Source organism: Mus caroli, unplaced genomic scaffold (genome assembly GCF_978045245.1).
Source record: "Mus caroli unplaced genomic scaffold, Mus_caroli_1 scaffold_4, whole genome shotgun sequence".
In the NCBI taxonomy this organism is placed as follows: domain Eukaryota; kingdom Metazoa; phylum Chordata; class Mammalia; order Rodentia; family Muridae; genus Mus; species Mus caroli.
In genome coordinates, this window is record NW_028227259.1 from 116,409,114 (window position 1) to 116,421,978 (window position 12,865).

At 53.6% G+C, this 12,865-nt stretch overlaps 1 protein-coding gene across 2 annotated transcripts in view; it reads left to right on the top strand.

Moving 5' to 3' along the window:
- Positions 1-12,865, top strand: part of Tpst2 (tyrosylprotein sulfotransferase 2) — a 38,338-nt gene that overhangs the window by 15,815 nt on the left and 9,658 nt on the right. For both annotated transcript variants that reach the window (XM_021162365.2, XM_021162366.3), the window contains exon 2: positions 11,247-11,318. The gene's annotated coding sequence lies outside the window, so the exon portion shown is untranslated. The remainder of the gene's footprint in view (positions 1-11,246; positions 11,319-12,865) is intronic.

The window sequence follows — 12,865 nt, forward strand, 5'->3', positions numbered from 1 at the left end:
AAATGGGTGGGTTGTACATCAAAGACAGAAGGAGCCTAAATGTCCTCCAGGATGGCCTTGGCCGAGTAAGTGGTGTGTCCCTCCCTACAAGGGTACGGGAACACATGGAAGCACCGTGGCTCTGTGTGTCCTGTCCCCTCCAAGTGTAGCACTTCTCACAGGCAGTTTACCAGCGTGGCTCTGGGCTGGAGTGGGGCCTGGCATGCAACAGGCATCCCAGTGGTGTGTATCCGATTGTGGGGTTGACAAGCAGCGTAGCCAACCTTGCTTTTTCTATTGCCTATTAAACAACTTGAAGCCCAGAACTCTTTAGACATGGTGCGGCTCTAAGTGATTTTTCGGGATTGGGGCTCATTGGTAGAGGATGTTTGAGAGGTCTTTGACCTCCTCAAATCCTTACCCCTTGTTGTGACAGCCAGAGCTGTGCTCAGACACTGTCACCTGTCCCAAGAGGCAAAATCACACCTCTTAGGGTGTGACGACAGTGAGTGTCCAGAGGCACAGGTGTATGGTGGCTGGACAGGAGAGCGGTCCACCAGCCTCCATGGGTTGAAGCATTGAAGATCCATTTGTGTAGACTAGAGCTCAGAGAGGGAGAACAATTCCCCCCAAGGGTGTTCAGCCTGCAGGCTCCTGGGCCTCCTGGGCCTGCCCTTGAGGCCCCATGGACTGTCTCCAGCCTCCTCTGTTTTACTGTTTGGTGTTCTCCAGCCCGACTGGCACCCAGGAACAGGGCAAGCTGTATGTGCCAAGGTGTTGCCTGTGGGAGATAGGCTGTCCTTTTTACTCAACGGTCCTGGAGGGCCCAAGGGATGGAGGGCCTGAGAAGGACCTTGGCAGACAGGTGCCCTGAGTTCCTTCACTCCCTAGTACTCAAGTCTAAATTTGCCTCCTTGTGTCTGCTGGGTTGGCATTGTGTATCCTGAGAGTATTCCCTGAAGTGTTGTAGGGTTTGACCATTAGTTATTTTCAATTCCACTCACTGAACAGCCTTAACTCTGAAGTTTCAGCTGCTCCAAAATTGGTAACTTTGTTACAGAGTTTTGTTGGTTCTCGATAGCTTCTAGATTTTGTGGAGTGTGATAACATACACCTGCCAACCCTAGCACTCAGAAGGCTGGGGCTGAGTCTCTAACAAGGCCAGCTTGGGTTACTTAGACGATCTTGTCTCAAAATAAACAATCAGAAGGTTTCAAAGTTCTGGACTTTGACATTAGGAATGTTTGACCCACATGAATAATAGTAGTGATAACATAGTGAGGAGGGTAGTGATAACATCCAGACTATCTACTATGTGCCTGGCGTGGATGGTAGGAGGACAGCAATAGCATCCAGAGTACCTACTGTGTGCCCAGCATGGATAGTGGGGCTGCACTTTGCTGACACCATGACCCTGCTGCTCTTCTGAGCACGCCCTGAGCATCCCCTCCAGCCACTCCTTGTGTATTTCAGGATCCAAGGGTCATAAAGCCAGGAAGCAAATCTAGAAGTGACGGGTTTGACTTTCCCACCCATTCATCTGTTTATGTAAATGATACGGATTCTCAGGTGACACAGACTGGACCCCAGTTCACTGTGTAGCTGAGGGTAATGCCGGACTAAGGGACCTCCTGCTTCCATCTCCTGAGACGAGCCACAGTTCATACGTGTGCAGTGTTCTGGTGCCTGCTCGGCGAACACTCTACCATCTGCAGCACATCCCCAGCCCCGGTGTCCTTTAGGAGAGTGGGAGGGTTAGGAAAGCAGACACAGGCCTTGTGTAGAGCAAGCTTCCTGCAGAGAACTCCATGCTCTTCAGCAGCAGCAGTAGCAGCAGCAGCAGGTCCTGAGGTCTTGGATGATAAGGGCTCCCATCCCACGCACCGTCCATGTATATTTAACTCATCCCTAGTTGAATGTGATGGCAGGTTGATGGTCCTGCCGCGTGTTAGTCATCAGATCAAGCCTCCAAGACCGACTAGCCTTAGAGTGCAGATGGGGGGACTGAGGCTGCTTCTACTAACTGCCCTTCCCTTCCCCAGCTGGACCTTAGCAGAGCTACATGTGATCTCAGCCTGTCCAGAGGCTTTCCCTGTACCCTGAACCCCCAGGCCGAACATCCCTGCTCCCCCCCCCCCACTCCTGTAATTACCATGTGGCCTTGTGGGAAAGGAGCAAGCTGAGAATGCTGGCTAACACAGACAGACAAGCCCTATGGGCAATCAAGGGTGGGCATGCTGATGGGCGCAGCCCCTCCCGAGAGAAGTGACCACCTCAGGGAGAAGTCCAGCCCAGTTTCCTGGCAGACGCAGGCACCCTGACCTAGGTGCTCCCAAGTCAGAGGGTGACCTGAATCTGCTCCTGGTATGCTGGGGGTCGCTCGTAGGGTTAAGAGCACTGTCCCTCGGGGTGTTCAGGGTACAAGCCTACAGCCACAGCACCCCCGCCTCCAATGAAGTGGTTCTGTTATCTGGAGGGGACAATAAGTCTCATGCAATCTCACCCACTCAGCTCTGAGTCACAGAAAGGAAGGAGACAGGGACCTGTCTGACCCTCCCTGGGGTACCGAGTGACTCAGGCTCCAGCAAGTGAGAGGTGTGCTATCTTCCTTCACTGCCCAGCTTTTGGCCGGAGGACTCTGGACTGACAGTGGGGCCCGGGCCCTCTGCACTTTTCAAATGCAGATCATAGACTGGGGTGGGCTCAGGGATGACAATCTTCTCAGCAGGCATGGGCTGGTTCAGCCCCTCCTCTGGAGAAACAGGCAAATGTTAGATGAGGTACCAGTTCAGGCACCAGGTTACAGGACGTGTGGGCTGTGGAGCTTGGGATGGAACTCAGCCTCCCTTTGGAAGTCTCATGGGGAAACTGAGTTCCAGAGCAGAGAGGGGCCTGCAGGATGTTTTTCTGACTGAAGGCCACAGACTCAGAACTTTCACCAGTGGCTGGACTGAGACCACTGTCCTCGGGACACCTCAGAGCAAACCTGTGTGTGCCCAGTGTGGTGTTCTCCCCTGTGCCCCCAGATACCCTGGGGTGAGGTTGGAGGCGGCAGTCTCTGAGCCTGACCCAGGTCGGGCCATGGTTTAGTCCTGACTCTAGTGGACGTATTCAACCTCTCCGAGCCTCCTGGCCCTCATCTGCGATTGGGTATCAAACACCATCCTCACAGAGCTTGAGTGAATCAGGCTGCCTGGAGCTCAGATCTGTCTCTGTCTCCCGAATGCTGGAGTTAAAGCGCTTGAACCTTCAGTAGCAGCTCATGAGTATCTTAAACTTGGTTGTACCAAAACTGATGCTGTGCCAGTGAAACCATCTTGCACATGTGTGTCCCACAAATGTGCCCTGTGTATGGTGATCACCAGTGGTGGTGACTCAGATCTCTTGCCCCAGTATCCTCCACTCAGCCCTATGTGTGAGAGCCGTTGCACCCATTTCACATGGGGTAGAAACTGAGGCCTAGAGAGGCCAAGTGATGCCCCCAGGATTTGCAACAGAGCAGCCCTTCCATTGCGACTCATCCCCATCCCTGCCTGGGACTGTCATTCTGTGTTCTGCCTCTGTCTCCCTTCTTTGTTGATGGTAGGCTAACATATGGCTCTCTGCCCCGCCCCCCCGCCCCCCACACACATACACACACCAGTCTGCTCATGTAGAACCTGAGGTTGTTTCATTCTTAGAGGCGCCAGCCAGCGTGCCAGTGAATAGAGGAGACGCAGAGGGTTATCTTCCAATGCTGAATCCTCCAGCCTCAACCTCCAGCATGCTGGGATCAAGGGTGCGAACCTATACCCAGCACTAGCAAGGACTTCTCAGCTAGGAGCCCCAAGTGCATTCAGTTAGACAGAAAAGAACTCCATCTTATCTAACTGCTCCACGTGTTAGAGTTGGTGGCACGTGTTTGACAGGAGCTGTGTGTGTCTTCCTGGCACATTGCCACCCCTGCCCCCTCTGTGTGTCTTCCTGGCACATTGCCATGACTTTAGACCTGCTCACCTGGCTGGTGCATCCTTGTCCCACTTGGTCCTTATAAGTTGGATACACTGTTGCTCCCTGCACCTCCTTAAAGCTTCTGTTACATTACTGTTACATTTATACCACTCTGTAACAGGTGTCTGCAGTTTGCAGAGGGGGTGTGGGTTGGTGTCCTATGGATTGGACAGTTTTAGTGCCAGGCTGCTCCACCCCTGCCTGGGGGCCAGCTTCTGATCTCGTCTCCTTACAGAGGCTGCCTGTGTGCCATCCAGGAGGCCCGTGTACTGCTGGCTGCTGCTTTGCTGTGGGGCTCGCCTGTCCTTATATCAGTTGTTGCTTCTAGGCTGCTCTGTGTGTAGTATCCTCTCCTGGGCGACCCATATACCCATCTTGGCCCCTGTCTGCCTGGGCTGCTGCTCTGCTGTCTGGATATCACCTGTGGGCAGGCTCCTGTCTGTGCTCCAGTATAATACTCACAGTGGCCGTCATTGCCACAGCCTGACCTCTGCACCGCCTTCAGAGCAGCTGCCATCTTCAGATGCACTCCCCAAATGTGACCTGCTGGCTCAGAGTCCCACCACTAGTACGAGCCAGTCACAGAAAACTGTCTGCCTGACTTGGGACACAAAGCACCACAATTGTAAGACCTGATGTCACGTCCCCCATGGCCAGCCCACAGGAAGCACACACTTGAATGCAGGGTGTGTGACCTAAGTGGCATTTCAAAAAGAGTGGGCTGGGAGGCAGCCCTTGCTGAAAGTCAAACCCTGGGTCGCGCTGTGTCTTCTGAGTCAGCCATATGTGCTCGGGTTCACACAGGATGTGTTGTGACAAGCACAGAAGAGCCTCATGCTGACCACGTGGTATATGGCAGAAATGTAAAATTTTTTCTTTCTTTTTTAGGCAGGGTTTTATGACATCCAGGCTGGAGTTAAAATTACTGTGCAGTACAGGCTGACCTCTAATTTTTGATTCTCAACCCTGGGAGTGCTGGCATCTCAGGCTTGTACCACCATACCTCATACTTGACCCCTCTGGATGGACTCAGGCAGAGGCTGCCTGTCATGATTCCGCACACTTTACTGTCGACTTTAGTAAGCCACGGCTAAATGACCCAGGTACTGTGGCACATACCAGTCATCCCATACTTGGAAACAGGCAGTTTTAGGTTCTAGGCCAGTCTGGGTTACTGAGTGAGACTCCCATCCCAGCTCCCTCTACCTGAAGACAGTGAATGTTTCATAGCGATGGTGACGGTGATTTTAGTGCAGTTTCCTGCACAGTGTGTGTGCACACGTTTGTATACGTGGCTGTGGTCAGCTTGTACACCCTTACCACCACAGGCACAGGAGGGATGTGAGGAGCTGTCACCATGGCTACTGGTGGGCAGGCTGACCCCTGTGACCACCACTGCATTTGTGCCGCTGTTTGAGGGCAGGCCCCAGGGATGCTCATTGATGTTTGAGTTCACTTTCCAGAGATGAAACAGGATATGTCAGGAGTCACACATAATCACACATCGTAATGTCAGCGCTTGGGAAGCTGAGGCAGGAGGATTGCTGCAATTAGAGGCCGGGCTAGGTTGCAGAGAGAAATCTTGTGAGTGCTTGCTCTGTCAGCACGTTCTAAAGCTGGATGGAAGTTAGCACAAGGGTGAGTTCAAGGAAGCTGTTCTGAGTGGTGTGTTCCAGAGAGGAAGTGTGTGTGTGTGTGTGTGTGTGTGTGTGTGTGTGTGTGTGTGTGTGTGTGAGACAGAGAGAGAGACAGAGAGACAGAGACAGAGTGTGTGTGTGTGCCAGAGTGTGCTGAGTGTGTGTCATACACACATGCAGGTGAGTGTGTGTGCACACATGACATGCGAGAGTATATTCTTGAACACGTGTGTGTATGTGTGTCCCACATTGCTTGCAGTCAGCAAAGATGGGTCACGGCCAGGTGTACAGACTCCACACCAGTGCTCTGCCTCCACCCCCAGCTTCCTGCTGAGTGGGGACAGGATCCTGTGTAGGAGGCTATGTGGTTGCAGGAAGCTGGGCTCCTGCAAGGTCATCCTGGCCCTTTCCTGTTTGTGCTGCCCTGGACAGAGGCCTTGGGGCCTCTCAGCCCAGAGGCCCAGAGTGAAACATTGCCACAGGCCCAGGCTGAGCTAATAGGAGCTAAGCTGGGCACTGGGCAGACTGTCCCTGGCAGTCTGCATTGAACAGTGCAAAGAATTTAAGAGCCACTAGCTTCAGACCTACCTGGGACCTGTCAGTGCCTTAGTAAAAAGTGGTACTGGTTCTGTCTGCAAGGCCCAAGTTAGATTCAAAATGTATGTACAAGTTATATACCATCAGACAAAGCAGTACACACCCAAGATCCCTGTGAGGAGGAATCTGGAGCACAAGGCCACCACAAGTCCCCATCTCAAAGACAACAGAGTAAACCCAGCCAACCAACCTCCAGGTGTGCGTGGGTCGCTTAGACCTTGCTGGGTTATCAACAGGAAGCAGTGCTCCATGTGTGTCTGTGAGTTTTATGAAGGATCAAACATCAGGTCCTGGAATTCTGCATGTTTTCTCTTTCTGGCCAAAGCAGGCCACCCAAGTCCTCCTATTGGGCTTTCTGAGAACCAGACACACTTTGGTCTTGCCCTGTGGATTTGCCCCATATTGCATTGTCCTGTTGGTATTTAGTCATGAGTGCCTGCCCGCACAACAAGCCATAAGCCCTGGCCAGCTTGCCACATGGTGCTGTGAAGTATCCAAGGGAAACACAGTACCTTTGGCCACATGTGGTACCTATGTTAAGGCAGAGATGTTGGTTTCTCAGAGCACTCCTGACCTTTAGAGGCCTTCAGTGAAGCAACTTGTAAAGTCTCGAGGCTACACCCAGAAGCTGGGGGTGGGGTGTGAAGGTCAGGAAGCCATTGTGATTCCCAAGTCCCTGAGGTCTTGATGCACAGGGTGCCGTGGGTGGCTGTGGTCCTAATTTAAATGTTGACATGTATTGAGTGAAGACTGCATGCCAGCCTTGTCAGTGGGACCTGCTTCATCCCACACACCTGTGTTCATTACATAGCTGGCCCAGACCAACCCAGGACACCTAGCCTTGGAGTGGGGAGACCCTGAGGGAATAAGGCTTGCTGTTCCCCACTCCCAGTGTGGACCTCAGAGGGCCTGGGCCTCTGAAGGGCAGGAAGAGATGCCATTGGGGTCCTGCCTTCTTCACTCTAGGTAAAAATTCCAGATGAAGTCGGGGCAAGACTCTGGGCTCTGAAGAGAGGGCTAGGGGGTTTCCTCCTGGTCTCCAGTTGTGTGACATTGTATGCTTCACCTCTGTAGGTCATTGACTCATAAAGGAGAGTCAAACAGAGACAAAAAATGACAGTAGAGGGGGACAATGACTCTGAAGCCCTTAGTGCCACCTGCCCTCCCCTATGCTGTCCTCCCTTATGCTTCCCTGCATGTCCTTCCCCATGCCTCCCTGCATGTCCTTCCCCATGCCTCCCTGCATGTCCTTTCCCATGCCTCCCTGAATATCCTCCCCCATGCCCCCTGCATGTCCTCCCCCATGCCTCCCTGTCTGTCCTCTCCCATGCCTCCCTGTCTGTCTTCTCCCATGCCACCCCACATGTCCTCCCCATGCCTTCCTGCATGTCCTCCCCCATGCTTCCCTGTCTGTCTTCTCCCATGCCACCCCACATGTCCTCCCCATGCCTTCCTGCATGTCCTCCCCCATGCTTCCCTGCATGTTCTCTCCCATGCCACCCTGCATGTCCTCCTCTATGCCTCCCTGCATGTCCTCTCCCATGCCTCCCTGCATGTCCTCCCCTATGCCTCCCTGCATGTCTTCCCCCATGCCTTCCTGCCTGCACCTCCCCCATACTGCCCTGCCTGCCCCCCCTCCCCCCCGTCCATGTCTCCCTGCATGTTCCCCAAGTTTAGCAGCAGCCAAGACCTAAACTGTTTTCCATCCTGTCACTTCTCGTCAGCTCCCTAGTGCAGTGAGTCGGTGGTCTCTGATACCTAGAGTCGCCTTCCCCAGCCATTCATGGGAGAGTAGGGTTGTGCAGGGTGCAATGGCGTTGCTGCCTGGCAGAGGGCAGTTGGGAGCTGCTTCCCTGGGTGCAGGATCACACAAAGGTCTGGGTTTGTGCACAGGGCCCCTGGGCCCCCATCCAGGACCACTTTACAGGTGTAGCCTCAGCTACTGCCGCCTCCCTATGCTCACAGCTCCTCGTTTTCTTGGGAGCCTCTTGATCTCTTGAGCGTAGGGAAACACCAGCTTAGAAAGTACAGAGCGATGGATTTGAGCCAAAATGTCACTTGCTTCTGTTCACCGTGGGTGTCTGTTCCTCCTCAAACTGGCTGTTTCTCTCTGTCCTTGGCTCCAGCACTGTGTCTCTTATGTAGCCCAGGCTGGCCTTGAGCTCACTGTGTAGCTGAGGATAACCTGGTGCTCCTCCTTTGTCTTCTGCTCTCACCGAAGCCTACTAGTGTGAGTGATGCAGGCGCACAGTAGGTGCTCAATAAGTGGTTCTGTCAGATCCCTCTGCCTTTGCTGCCCTCTTCCCTTCCCACGGCTCCTGAGCAGCCAGGGATTGAGCTGAGAGCTGGCATGAGGCCCCCAGCCCCTAATGGTTCATTTTGAGAGCTGTATGACACCAGGGTGGGGCGCGGGGACAGCAGCACTGAAGGACAAAGCTGACTTTTCTGTTTCCTTAGCTGTGTGGTCTCGGCTCATTACGTCACTTGCAGAGACACAACCTCTTCCTCTAAATGGGACAAACCCACTTCATGGTACCTGCTGGGCAACACTTGCTCCGGGCAGATATCCCTGCACAGATTCACTGACAGTCCCTCCTCAGGCTCCAGGAGTCCCCATGGCCTTTTGAAGTTGAGTGTGATGAAGCCCAGAGGTGCAGGCAGCCCCATTTCTCAGAGGATCTCAGGGAGATTAGGCAGTGGCAGGCCAAAGCCACACAGCTGGGTCTGGATGCAGGCGGTCTACACCCTTTCTGTGCCTGGCCCACATGTGGAAAGCCTGATAATCAGTCAATGCCTCATTACAGGGAAATAGTGTGAGCTATAGGGTCCTAAGCTGCTTTAGAAAATGTCCCAGACCACCAGGACTCTGCAGGGAGCAGCCGAATGGGCGCCAGTTGGCCCACCTTATTAGTGATTCTGCCCCTAGGCACAGTTATACTTGTTCTGCATCCTCATGAACCTAGCTGGCCCCTAGAGGGCGGAGCCCCCTGTGCAAGCACAGGGCTGATGGGAGGATGTGCTGACTTGTGATCCTCCTGTAAGAAAGGAGAGCTGTGGACCACACCCCTGCCTCTCACTGTCCTGTGCTGCTCGAGCTCTGAGCAGAAGGTTCCAGAATAGAGGCTGACAGTCTATGACTGCTCTTGTGGCTGCTGCTTTGGGGTTTGTGGTGTACTGACAGTTTCTGAGGCTGCTACGCCTGCAGAGTTCTCTCCCTTCTTTGGAGGGAAGCACAAAAACCACACATGCTTCTCCTCCATCTCCTCCACCTCCTCCTCCGCTGACAGGAAAGGTCTTAGTGTTCAGCTTCCACCGTGGTCTGAGTATGGAGATCAGAAAACCACTCTGTGGGGTCAGTTCTCCCCACGTCTCTGCGGGTCCCGGGATTTGAACTCGAGTCGGGCTTGTGCGGCAAGAGCATTTACCCGCTGAGCCTTCTTGCTGGCCCACCTCTGTGTGCTGTAAACCACCTCTAATTGATTTGTACCTCAGTAAATGCAGTGGGAACAGTTAGTTGTCCCATGCTACTGTCCAGATAAAACAAACATGAAGTCCACACAAGTCAACACCCAGGCAGTTTTCCCTCCAAGCTCAGGTGAGCCTGTGTACATAGAACCTGCAGGAGCTGAGTACACACAGCACCCGCGGTCCAGGAGCCACAGAGGCCGCTATCTAGGTCAGGGTGTGCACACAGCACACCACATTCCAGAGGCCACAGGGTACTGTCTAGGTCAGGGCTATCCAGTATGGTACTCCCCACTGACTCCAGTGGTTTCTGAACCTCTGGCATATGACCAAAACAAAGCAAAGTGAACTTTTCACTTTACTCAGTTTGGCTGAATTTAAACCTCTCCTCGACCCCTGTGGTGGTACATCGGATGCCTGCTCTGAGGTGGAAGGCCCATCAATGGGTCTGTGGGTCTCAGTGAGCCTGTGTTCTTTGGAGAGTGATTGGTGCCAGCCATGGGGTTGGCAGACCTGGGAACACTTAGCATTTCAAGGCCCCTGGGGGCGTCCAGGCTGCCTCCAGGTTCTCTGGAAGCTTCCAATGCCCTGTCTGGATTGCTTGGTTTCTTCCTGGGGAGGTCAGCCACCATGCATAGGAGGCCTGGGCCTGAGCGCCTGGTGGGGTGGAAGCAAGGTGAGATCGCTTCTCCAGCTGAGCCTTACCGTGTTAGCAGGGCTGCGTTTCCAGGAAACAGAAAGAAAAAGAAAACCTTCCAACAAACAAACAAACGAAATGATAAAGGCGAGGTGTGAGAGAATTCTCTGGAGATGGAAGACTGAGATGCAGGTGGTCACTCCTTGCCCCTTCCTGCTGTGACACAAATGGCAGTCACTGCTGGTGTTCCAGGTCCTTCTTTCTAGACTGAAGCCTCCCAGCAGCCCCTGTGTACAGACCAGGGCAACTGAGACTCTGGTCTCAAAGGTCAAGGACTCTCCCATCCCTAGAGCCACGCCCTGTGCCATCCGTACCCCAGGACCGGAAACAGGACCAAGGAGGGACATAGACTGTGAGATGGTGCATGTGTGTCTGTGAAGCCTGCCTTCCCTGGGCCCCTCCCAGGCTGTGAGTGTCCTCTTGGCATGTTAGGTCTGTGGGGATACAGCCTGAACCTGAAGCATGGTGTTTGGAGCTGAGTTGTGAATGCTCACAGACTGAGATGGGAAACAGATTAAGTTAGTTCTTGTGTTAGCTGGTTAGAAAGGTCCTCTCTTCTCAGTGAAGCTTCAAGACATAGGCACTGGTTGTGTGTTGGAAGCCAGGCGTTATCTGACTACAGGGAATGCCACACCTAGGTACATGGTACCCTTTTGGAGCTCACAGTGCCCAGCCTGGGTAGCCATGTCTGGCATTCCCTGGGTAGTGACAGACATGCTGTTGTATCGTTTTCTTTTCCTGATGCCCAGAACCGAGAAGAGGGCAGAGGCTGGCAGAGACTCCCCATAGTAGCAAAAGTCTCCCCTAAAGGCCATTTTCTGGTGCCTTGAGGAGCCGAGAAGCCCCTCTGCCTCTGACACAGCATCTCCATTGCTCCACAGGACTGTCAGGGCAGGAAGCCGTGGTGACCAGGCTCGAGGACTGGTGCTTGGAAATGAGGGCGCCCAGGGGAGGTGAGTCTATGCAGAGACCCTGCTGCTCTGTCACAGCCCCTTCATGCTTCATGTTCCCCGTCTCCAGCATTGGGTGGGCGGGTGGGCGAGCGGGTGAACTTTCTGCACAGAGGCTGGTACACACCAGAAATACGAACACACAGGACACTGCAGGTGGACTGTGGGTTCTAGTGCAGCCTGGGCAGGGCCTGCTGAGTGCCTCCTGCAGGCACTGTCTAATCTTCACATGGTCGTCGTTGGAAGTGATTGCCATTATTCCTGCTCCCCTTGGCTGGAGGAAAAAAGCCCTTCTCTACACTGAGAGCCAGCAAGCTGCAGAGGTGGGATTTGAACCCAGTTCTACAGAACGTGTGCCTGCTGCCTTCACTGCTAGGACAGCAGTGACTCCTCAGGCTGCCCCCCTGGCTCGTCCCACCTGCCTAAGAGGAGCCATTTTCTTCTGGAAAAGCGTGGCTTTGACCCTGGCTGTGCAGCTCTGAGCATTCTAGAATTATAAAAGCATGACACGCAGGCAGGATGCTTGCCAGACTTTAGATTCTGAAACACATGAAGGACATAATGGGGGGGGGGGGGACAAACTGGCCATTCTATAACCTTTTCCTGTCCTGTGTTTCCTTTTCCTTCTAGGGTCACTGTGTCAGTCACCAGCCATAGGTGCACACATGCATGTGCGCTCACACTTGAGTGCACACTCACGTGCATACACATGTGCACTGTACACCGCCATTCTGAAAGCAGCCTATGGTTAAAGCATCCCCCCTCCCCACCACAGCCCCTTTTCACCCCAAAGGGCAGTGGGTCTCATTCTAGCTAGAGTGTGCTTGGCGGTTTCCAGATTTGTGTCTTGGCACAGCAGTCGCTGCAAGTGGCAGAGTCTGCATCTCAGGTCCACGGGGCGAGCTTTATGAAGCGCAAGAAGGCATCCTTCCATATCCAAGTGACTGTGACCTCGGCAGCCTGCTCTGTCCCCTAAACATGTCTTGGAATTGGTTTTGCCCATCACAGCCCCAAAATTGAAGCAGAGAGCAGCCCCAGCATTAGCAGAAAGAGGCAAGCAGTTTCTCTCCTGGAAGAGGCCCCACTATGGTCTGATGCTCAGCTAGCTTGCTGGCCTTGGGCAAGAGTTATCTGCCTGGCAGGTACTTCTCAACCATGTAGCCCGTTAAGCCCAATGGACTGCCCCAGATGATCTGTGGCAGAGATGGAAACCACCCAGAGATAGCATCCACCAGGAGCCCTGGCCGTAGCCCTCCTGGTCTTGACACGTTGGCCTCCAGGCTCGAGACTGCTTTCTCAAGGGGTCTATCCATTTCTCACTTGCCATGCCCCTTTGGTGGCAAGCTCTAAACCTGCTCTCTTGATGATTTCTGTCAAGCCTCATGGGTAAAATCTGATGTCCTGTCTCTTCTCAGCTTGCCAGACCTTCATGTGGTGCTAAGATCCCTTGATCACACAGGGTTCTATCTCCTGGGGTTTTCCCGGTGACAGCTCTGTCTACCAGGAACACCCTTTCCCACCTGCTGCCTGTGAGTGCTGTCTGCCATTTA